General features: G+C 34.6%; 1 long non-coding RNA gene across 1 annotated transcript; it reads right to left on the bottom strand.

Annotated features, from left to right (window-relative positions):
• Window positions 1-3,051: 3,051 nt before the first annotated feature.
• LOC135133778 (uncharacterized) lies at window positions 3,052-5,881 on the bottom strand. The gene is made up of 2 exons (XR_010281206.1): window positions 5,662-5,881; window positions 3,052-3,121 (listed from the first exon to the last, which is right to left on the bottom strand). It is a non-coding gene; the product is annotated as an uncharacterized LOC135133778 (long non-coding RNA).
• Window positions 5,882-9,845: the final 3,964 nt, after the last annotated feature.

Raw genomic sequence — 9,845 nt, 5'->3', positions numbered from 1 at the left:
AGATGGACGAAAGAGGACGAAAAAAGTCGAAAAAGGACATAAAACGGCGAAAAAGGACGAAGAAGGACGAAAAAGGACGAAAAAGAACGCAAAAGAAAGAAAAATGAAGAGAAGGGCAAAAAGGGTAAAGAGAATTTTGGAGGGGAGTAACTATGATTCTTCGGTGGGAGTAACTATGATTCTTCGGTGGGAGTAACTATGATTATTCGGTGGGAGTGACTATGACTATGTACTTCAATGGACGATTCTCGGTAAACCAAAGTAGTTATCGAAGAAGTGAAAGCGGATTTGATTTCTGCGGCCCAAAATCTACAAGAAAATGTATTAAGTGAAATTTCGAAAATTTTGTTGAAAATTGAGGTCATTTTGCATATTTTTGAACTTTTCAAAGAACGATTCTGGGAAAACCATTGGAGTTATCGAAGAAATGAAAACGGATATGGCTTCTGCGGCCCGAAATGTGCAAGAAAATGTATTAAGTGAAATTTCGAAAATTTTGTTGAAAATTGGTTGAAAATTGAGGTCATTTTGCATATTTTTGAACATTTCAAAGGACGATTCTGGGAAAACCATTGGAGTTATCGAAGAAATGAAAACGGATATGGCTTCTGCGGCCCGAAATGTGCAAGAAGATGTATTAAGTGAAATTTCGAAAATTTTGTTGAAAATTGGTTGAAAATTGAGGTCATTTTGCATATTTTTGAATATTTCAAAGGACGATTCTGGGAAAACCATTGAAGTTATCGAAGAAATGAAAACGGATATGACTAATGTGGCGAAAAAGGACGAAAAAGATACTAAGAACGAAAAAGGACGAAGATGGACGAAAGAGGACGAAAAAAGTCGAAAAAGGACATAAAACGGCGAAAAAGGACGAAGAAGGACGAAAAAGGACGAGAAAGAACGCAAAAGAAAGAAAAATGAAGAGAAGGGCAAAAAGGGTAAAGAGAATTTTGGAGGGGAGTAACTATGATTCTTCGGTGGGAGTAACTATGATTCTTCGGTGGGAGTAACTATGATTATTCGGTGGGAGTAACTATGACTATGTACTTCAAAGGACGATTCTCGGTAAACCAAGGTAGTTATCGAAGAAGTGAAAGCGGATTTGATTTCTGCGGCCCAAAATCTACAAGAAAATGTATTAAGTGAAATTTCGAAAATTTTGTTGAAAATTGAGGTCATTTTGCATATTTTTGAACTTTTCAAAGGACGATTCTGGGAAAACCATTGGAGTTATCGAAGAAATGAAAACGGATATGGCTTCTGCGGCCCGAAATGTGCAAGAAAATGTATTAAGTGAAATTTCGAAAATTTTGTTGAAAATTGGTTGAAAATTGAGGTCATTTTGCATATTTTTGAACATTTCAAAGGACGATTCTGGGAAAACCATTGGAGTTATCGAAGAAATGAAAACGGATATGGCCTCTGCGGCCCGAAATGTGCAAGAAAATGTATTAAGTGAAATTTCGAAAATTTTGTTGAAAATTGGTTGAAAATTGAGGTCATTTTGCATATTTTTGAATATTTCAAAGACGATTCTGGGAAAACCATTGAAGTTATCGAAGAAATGAAAACGGATATGGCTTCTGCGGCCCGAAATGTGCAAGAAAATGTATTAAGTGAAATTTCGAAAATTTTGTTGAAAATTGGTTGAAAATTGAGGTCATTTTGCATATTTTTTAATATTTCAAAGGACGATTCTGGGAAAACCATTGGAGTTATCGAAGAAATGAAAACGGATATGGCTTCTGCGGCCCGAAATGTGCAAGAAAATGTATTAAGTGAAATTTCGAAAATTTTGTTGAAAATTGGTTGAAAATTGAGGTCATTTTGCATATTTTTGAACATTTCAAAGGACGATTCTGGGAAAACCATTGGAGTTATCGAAGAAATGAAAACGGATATGGCTTCTGCGGCCCGAAATGTGCAAGAAAATGTATTAAGTGAAATTTCGAAAATTTTGTTGAAAATTGGTTGAAAATTGAGGTCATTTGGCATATTTTTGAACATTTCAAAGGACGATTCTGGGAAAACCATTGGAGTTATCGAAGAAATGAAAACGGATATGGCTTCTGCGGCCCGAAATGTGCAAGAAAATGTATTAAGTGAAATTTCGAAAATTTTGTTGAAAATTGGTTGAAAATTGAGGTCATTTTGCATATTTTTGAATATTTCAAAGGACGATTCTGGGAAAACCATTGGAGTTAACGAAGAAATGAAAACGGATATGGCTTCTGCGGCCCGAAATGTGCAAGAAAATGTATTAAGTGAAATTTCGAAAATTTTGTTGAAAATTGGTTGAAAATTGAGGTCAGTTTGCATATTTTTGAACATTTCAAAGGACGATTCTGGGAAAACCATTAGAGTTATCGAAGAAATGAAAACGGATATGGCTTCTGCGGCCCGAATTGTGCAAGAAAATGTATTAAGTGAAATTTCGAAAATTTTGTTGAAAATTGGTTGAAAATTGAGGTCATTTTGCATATTTTTGAACATTTCAAAGTACGATTCTGGGAAAACCATTGGAGTTATCGAAGAAATGAAAACGGATATGGCTTCTGCGGCCCGAAATGTGCAAGAAAATGTATTAAGTGAAATTTCGAAAATTTTGTTGAAAATTGGTTGAAAATTGAGGTCATTTTGCATATTTTTGAACATTTCAAAGGACGATTCTGGGAAAACCATTGGAGTTATCGAAGAAATGAAAACGGATATGGCTTCTGCGGCCCGAAATGTGCAAGAAAATGTATTAAGTGAAATTTCGAAAATTTTGTTGAAAATTGGTTGAAAATTGAGGTCATTTTGCATATTTTTGCACATTTCAAAGGACGATTCTGGGAAAACCATTGGAGTTATCGAAGAAATGAAAACGGATATGGCTTCTGCGGCCCGAAATGTGCAAGAAAATGTATTAAGTGAAATTTCGAAAATTTTGTTGAAAATTGGTTGAAAATTGAGGTCATTTTGCATATTTTTGAATATTTTGTGATAACCACTGTTTACCATGAATCCCCTGATGGGTGGTTACCAGGGTGGAAACATACTAACAACTCACTTTCACATCTTTATTTCACTGTTCTTTACTACACTAACAATAACTACTTCTATCACTCTACTTCTGCTTCTCCTTACTCCCAATTCATACACACGCCTTAAATAAACTAAATATTGCTAACTCTACTATTTCATTAACCTAAATATTATGCCACCTGATTTCGCCAGAGGGATGTACGGAAGTTGGCAGTTTGTTAACATTGCAACATTTCGTTTGTGTTTTCGACACTACCGCATTCCTTACAATTTCAAAGGACGATTCTGGGAAAACCATTGGAGTTATCGAAGAAATGAAAACGGATATGGCTTCTGCGGCCCGAAATGTGCAAGAAAATGTATTAAGTGAAATTTCGAAAATTTTGTTGAAAATTGGTTGAAAATTGAGGTCATTTTGCATATTTTTGAACATTTCAAAGGACGATTCTGGGAAAACCATTGGAGTTATCGAAGAAATGAAAACGGATATGGCTTCTGCGGCCCGAATTGTGCAAGAAAATGTATTAAGTGAAATTTCGAAAATTTTGTTAAAAATTGGTTGAAAATTGAGGTCATTTTGCATATTTTTGAACATTTCAAAGGACGATTCTGGGAAAACCATTGGAGTTATCGAAGAAATGAAAACGGATATGGCTTCTGCGGCCCGAAATGTGCAAGAAAATGTATTAAGTGAAATTTCGAAAATTTTGTTGAAAATTGGTTGAAAATTGAGGTCATTTTGCATATTTTTGCACATTTCAAAGGACGATTCTGGGAAAACCATTGGAGTTATCGAAGAAATGAAAACGGATATGGCTTCTGCGGCCCGAAATGTGCAAGAAAATGTATTAAGTGAAATTTCGAAAATTTTGTTGAAAATTGGTTGAAAATTGAGGTCATTTTGCATATTTTTGAACATTTCAAAGGACGATTCTGTGAAAACCATTGGAGTTATCGAAGAAATGAAAACGGATATGGCTTCTGCGGCCCGAAATGTGCAAGAAAATGTATTAAGTGAAATTTCGAAAATTTTGTTGAAAATTGGTTGAAAATTGAGGTCATTTTGCATATTTTTGAATATTTCAAAGGACGATGCTGGGAAAACCATTGGAGTTATCGAAGAAATGAAAACGGATATGGCTTCTGCGGCCCGAAATGTGCAAGAAAATGTGTTAAGTGAAATTTCGAAAATTTTGTTGAAAATTGGTTGAAAATTGAGGTCATTTTGCATATTTTTGAACATTTCAAAGGACGATTCTGGGAAAACCATTGGAGTTATCGAAGAAATGAAAACGGATATGGCTTCTGCCGCCCGAAATGTGCAAGAAAATGTATTAAGTGAAATTTCGAAAATTTTGTTGAAAATTGGTTGAAAATTGAGGTCATTTTGCATATTTTTGAATATTTCAAAGGACGATTCTGGGAAAACCATTGGAGTTATCGAAGAAATGACAACGGATATGGATTCTGCGGCCCGAAATGTGCAAGAAAATGTATTAAGTGAAATTTCGAAAATTTTGTTGAAAATTGGTTGAAAATTGAGGTCATTTTGCATATTTTTGAACATTTCAAAGGACGATTCTGGGAAAACAATTGGAGTTATCGAAGAAATGAAAACGGATATGGCTTCTGCGGCCCGAAATGTGCAAGAAAATGTATTAAGTGAAATTTCGAAAATTTTGTTGAAAATTGGTTGAAAATTGAGGTCATTTTGCATATTTTTGAATATTTCAAAGGACGATGCTGGGAAAACCATTGGAGTTATCGAAGAAATGAAAACGGATATGGCTTCTGCGGCCCGAAATGTGCAAGAAAATGTATTAAGTGAAATTTCGAAAATTTTGTTGAAAATTGGTTGAAAATTGAGGTCATTTTGCATATTTTTGAACATTTCAAAGGACGATTCTGGGAAAACCATTGGAGTTATCGAAGAAATGAAAACGGATATGGCTTCTGCCGCCCGAAATGTGCAAGAAAATGTATTAAGTGAAATTTCGAAAATTTTGTTGAAAATTGGTTGAAAATTGAGGTCATTTTGCATATTTTTGAATATTTCAAAGGACGATTCTGGGAAAACCATTGGAGTTATCGAAGAAATGACAACGGATATGGCTTCTGCGGCCCGAAATCTGCAAGAAAATGTATTAAGTGAAATTTCGAAAATTTTGTTGAAAATTGGTTGAAAATTGAGGTCATTTTGCATATTTTTGAACATTTCAAAGGACGATTCTGGGAAAACAATTGGAGTTATCGTAGAAATGAAAACGGATATGGATTCTGCGGCCCGAAATATGCAAGAAAATGTATTAAGAGAAATTTCGAAAATTTTGTTGAAAATTGGTTGAAAATTGAGGTCATTTTGCATATTTTTGAACATTTCAAAGGACGATTCTGGGAAAACCATTGGAGTTATCGAAGAAATGAAAACGGATATGGCTTCTGCGGCCCGAAATGTGCAAGAAAATGTATTAAGTGAAATTTCGAAAATTTTGTTGAAAATTGGTTGAAAATTGAGGTCATTTTGCATATTTTTGAATATTTTGTGATAACCACTGTTTACCATGAATCCCCTGATGGGTGGTTACCAGGGTGGAAACATACTAACAACTCACTTTCACATCTTTATTTCACTGTTCTTTACTACACTAACAATAACTACTTCTATCACTCTACTTCTGCTTCTCCTTACTCCCAATTCATACACACGCCTTAAATAAACTAAATATTGCTAACTCTACTATTTCATTAACCTAAATATTATGCCACCTGATTTCGCCAGAGGGATGTACGGAAGTTGGCAGTTTGTTAACATTGCAACATTTCGTTTGTGTTTTCGACACTACCGCATTCCTTACAATTTCAAAGGACGATTCTGGGAAAACCATTGGAGTTATCGAAGAAATGAAAACGGGTATGGCTTCTGCGGCCCGAAATGTGCAAGAAAATGTATTAAGTGAAATTTCGAAAATTTTGTTGAAAATTGGTTGAAAATTGAGGTCATTTTGCATATTTTTGAACATTTCAAAGGACGATTCTGGGAAAACCATTGGAGTTATCGAAGAAATGAAAACGGATATGGCTTCTGCGGCCCGAAATGTGCAAGAAAATGTATTAAGTGAAATTTCGAAAATTTTGTTAAAAATTGGTTGAAAATTGAGGTCATTTTGCATATTTTTGAACATTTCAAAGGACGATTCTGGGAAAACCATTGGAGTTATCGAAGAAATGAAAACGGATATGGCTTCTGCGGCCCGAAATGTGCAAGAAAATGTATTAAGTGAAATTTCGAAAATTTTGTTGAAAATTGGTTGAAAATTGAGGTCATTTTGCATATTTTTGCACATTTCAAAGGACGATTCTGGGAAAACCATTGGAGTTATCGAAGAAATGAAAACGGATATGGCTTCTGCGGCCCGAAATGTGCAAGAAAATGTATTAAGTGAAATTTCGAAAATTTTGTTGAAAATTGGTTGAAAATTGAGGTCATTTTGCATATTTTTGAACATTTCAAAGGACGATTCTGTGAAAACCATTGGAGTTATCGAAGAAATGAAAACGGATATGGCTTCTGCGGCCCGAAATGTGCAAGAAAATGTATTAAGTGAAATTTCGAAAATTTTGTTGAAAATTGGTTGAAAATTGAGGTCATTTTGCATATTTTTGAATATTTCAAAGGACGATGCTGGGAAAACCATTGGAGTTATCGAAGAAATGAAAACGGATATGGCTTCTGCGGCCCGAAATGTGCAAGAAAATGTATTAAGTGAAATTTCGAAAATTTTGTTGAAAATTGGTTGAAAATTGAGGTCATTTTGCATATTTTTGAACATTTCAAAGGACGATTCTGGGAAAACCATTGGAGTTATCGAAGAAATGAAAACGGATATGGCTTCTGCCGCCCGAAATGTGCAAGAAAATGTATTAAGTGAAATTTCGAAAATTTTGTTGAAAATTGGTTGAAAATTGAGGTCATTTTGCATATTTTTGAATATTTCAAAGGACGATTCTGGGAAAACAATTGGAGTTATCGAAGAAATGAAAACGGATATGGATTCTGCGGCCCGAAATATGCAAGAAAATGTATTAAGTGAAATTTCGAAAATTTTGTTGAAAATTGGTTGAAAATTGAGGTCATCTTGCATATTTTTGAACATTTCAAAGGACGATTCTGGGAAAACAATTGGAGTTATCGAAGAAATGAAAACGGATATGGCTTCTGCGGCCCGAAATGTGCAAGAAAATGTATTAAGTGAAATTTCGAAAATTTTGTTGAAAATTGGTTGAAAATTGAGGTCATTTTGCATATTTTTGAATATTTCAAAGGACGATGCTGGGAAAACCATTGGAGTTATCGAAGAAATGAAAACGGATATGGCTTCTGCGGCCCGAAATGTGCAAGAAAATGTATTAAGTGAAATTTCGAAAATTTTGTTGAAAATTGGTTGAAAATTGAGGTCATTTTGCATATTTTTAAACATTTCAAAGGACGATTCTGGGAAAACCATTGGAGTTATCGAAGAAATGAAAACGGATATGGCTTCTGCGCCCGAAATGTGCAAGAAAATGTATTAAGTGAAATTTCGAAAATTTTGTTGAAAATTGGTTGAAAATTGAGGTCATTTTGCATATTATTGAACATTTCAAAGGACGATTCTGGGAAAACCATTGGAGTTATCGAAGAAATGAAAACGGATATGGCTTCTGCGGCCCGAAATGTGCAAGAAAATGTATTAAGTGAAATTTCGAAAATTTTGTTGAAAATTGGTTGAAAATTGAGGTCATTTTGCATATTTTTGAACATTTCAAAGGACGATTCTGGGAAAACCATTGGAGTTATCGAAGAAATGAAAACGGATATGGCTTCTGCGGCCCGAAATGTGCAAGAAGATGTATTAAGTGAAATTTCGAAAATTTTGTTGAAAATTGGTTGAAAATTGAGGTCATTTTGCATATTTTTGAATATTTCAAAGGACGATTCTGGGAAAACCATTGAAGTTATCGAAGAAATGAAGACGGATATGACTAATGTGGCGAAAAAGGACGAAAAAGGATACTAAGAACGAAAAAGGACGAAGATGGACGAAAGAGGACGAAAAAAGTCGAAAAAGGACATAAAACGGCGAAAAAGGACGAAGAAGGACGAAAAAGGACGAAAAAGAACGCAAAAGACAGAAAAATGAAGAGAAGGGCAAAAAGGGTAAAGAGAATTTTGGAGGGGAGTAACTATGATTCTTCGGTGGGAGTAACTATGATTCTTCGGTGGGAGTAACTATGATTATTCGGTGGGAGTAACTATGACTATGTACTTCAAAGGACGATTCTCGGTAAACCAAGGTAGTTATCGAAGAAGTGAAAGCGGATTTGATTTCTGCGGCCCAAAATCTACAAGAAAATGTATTAAGTGAAATTTCGAAAATTTTGTTGAAAATTGAGGTCATTTTGCATATTTTTGAACTTTTCAAAGGACGATTCTGGGAAAACCATTGGAGTTATCGAAGAAATGAAAACGGATATGGCTTCTGCGGCCCGAAATGTGCAAGAAAATGTATTAAGTGAAATTTCGAAAATTTTGTTGAAAATTGGTTGAAAATTGAGGTCATTTTGCATATTTTGGAACATTTCAAAGGACGATTCTGGGAAAACCATTGGAGTTATCGAAGAAATGAAAACGGATATGGCTTCTGCGGCCCGAAATGTGCAAGAAAATGTATTAAATGAAATTTCGAAAATTTTGTTGAAAATTGGTTGAAAATTGAGGTCATTTTGCATATTTTTGAACATTTCAAAGGACGATTCTGGGAAAACCATTGGAGTTATCGAAGAAATGAAAACGGATATGGCTTCTGCGGCCCGAAATGTGCAAGAAGATGTATTAAGTGAAATTTCGAAAATTTTGTTGAAAATTGGTTGAAAATTGAGGTCATTTTGCATATTTTTGAATATTTCAAAGGACGATTCTGGGAAAACCTTTGAAGTTATCGAAGAAATGAAAACGGATATGACTAATGTGGCGAAAAAGGACGAAAAAGGATACTAAGAACGAAAAAGGACGAAAATGGACGAAAGAGGACGAAAAAAGTCGAAAAAGGACATAAAACGGCGAAAAAGGACGAAGAAGGACGAAAAAGGACGAAAAAGAACGCAAAAGAAAGAAAAATGAAGAGAAGGGCAAAAAGGATAAAGAGAATTTTGGAGGGGAGTAACTATGATTCTTCGGTGGGAGTAACTATGATTCTTCGGTGGGAGTAACTATGATTATTCGGTGGGAGTAACTATGACTATGTACTTCAAAGGACGATTCTCGGTAAACCAAGGTAGTTATCGAAGAAGTGAAAGCGGATTTGATTTCTGCGGCCCAAAATCTACAAGAAAATGTATTAAGTGAAATTTCGAAAATTTTGTTGAAAATTGAGGTCATTTTGCATATTTTTGAACATTTCAAAGGACGATTCTGGGAAAACCATTGGAGTTATCGAAGAAATGAAAACGGATATGGCTTCTGCGGCCCGAAATGTGCAAGAAAATGTATTAAGTGAAATTTCGAAAATTTTGTTGAAAATTGGTTGAAAATTGAGGTCATTTTGCATATTTTTGAATATTTTGTGATAACCACTGTTTACCATGAATCCCCTGATGGGTGGTTACCAGGGTGGAAACATACTAACAACTCACTTTCACATCTTTATTTCACTGTTCTTTACTACACTAACAATAACTACTTCTATCACTCTACTTCTGCTTCTCCTTACTCCCAATTCATACACACGCCTTAAATAAACTAAATATTGCTAACTCTACTATTTCATTAACCTAAA

This window comes from Zophobas morio, unplaced genomic scaffold, assembly GCF_036711695.1.
Source record: "Zophobas morio isolate AGI-343-1 ecotype UQ-CSIRO unplaced genomic scaffold, CSIRO_AGI_Zmor_V1 ptg000022l, whole genome shotgun sequence".
NCBI classification, from domain to species: domain Eukaryota; kingdom Metazoa; phylum Arthropoda; class Insecta; order Coleoptera; family Tenebrionidae; genus Zophobas; species Zophobas morio.
Note: the sequence above shows the minus strand (reverse complement) of the source record. Positions and strands in the feature narration are given on the sequence as shown.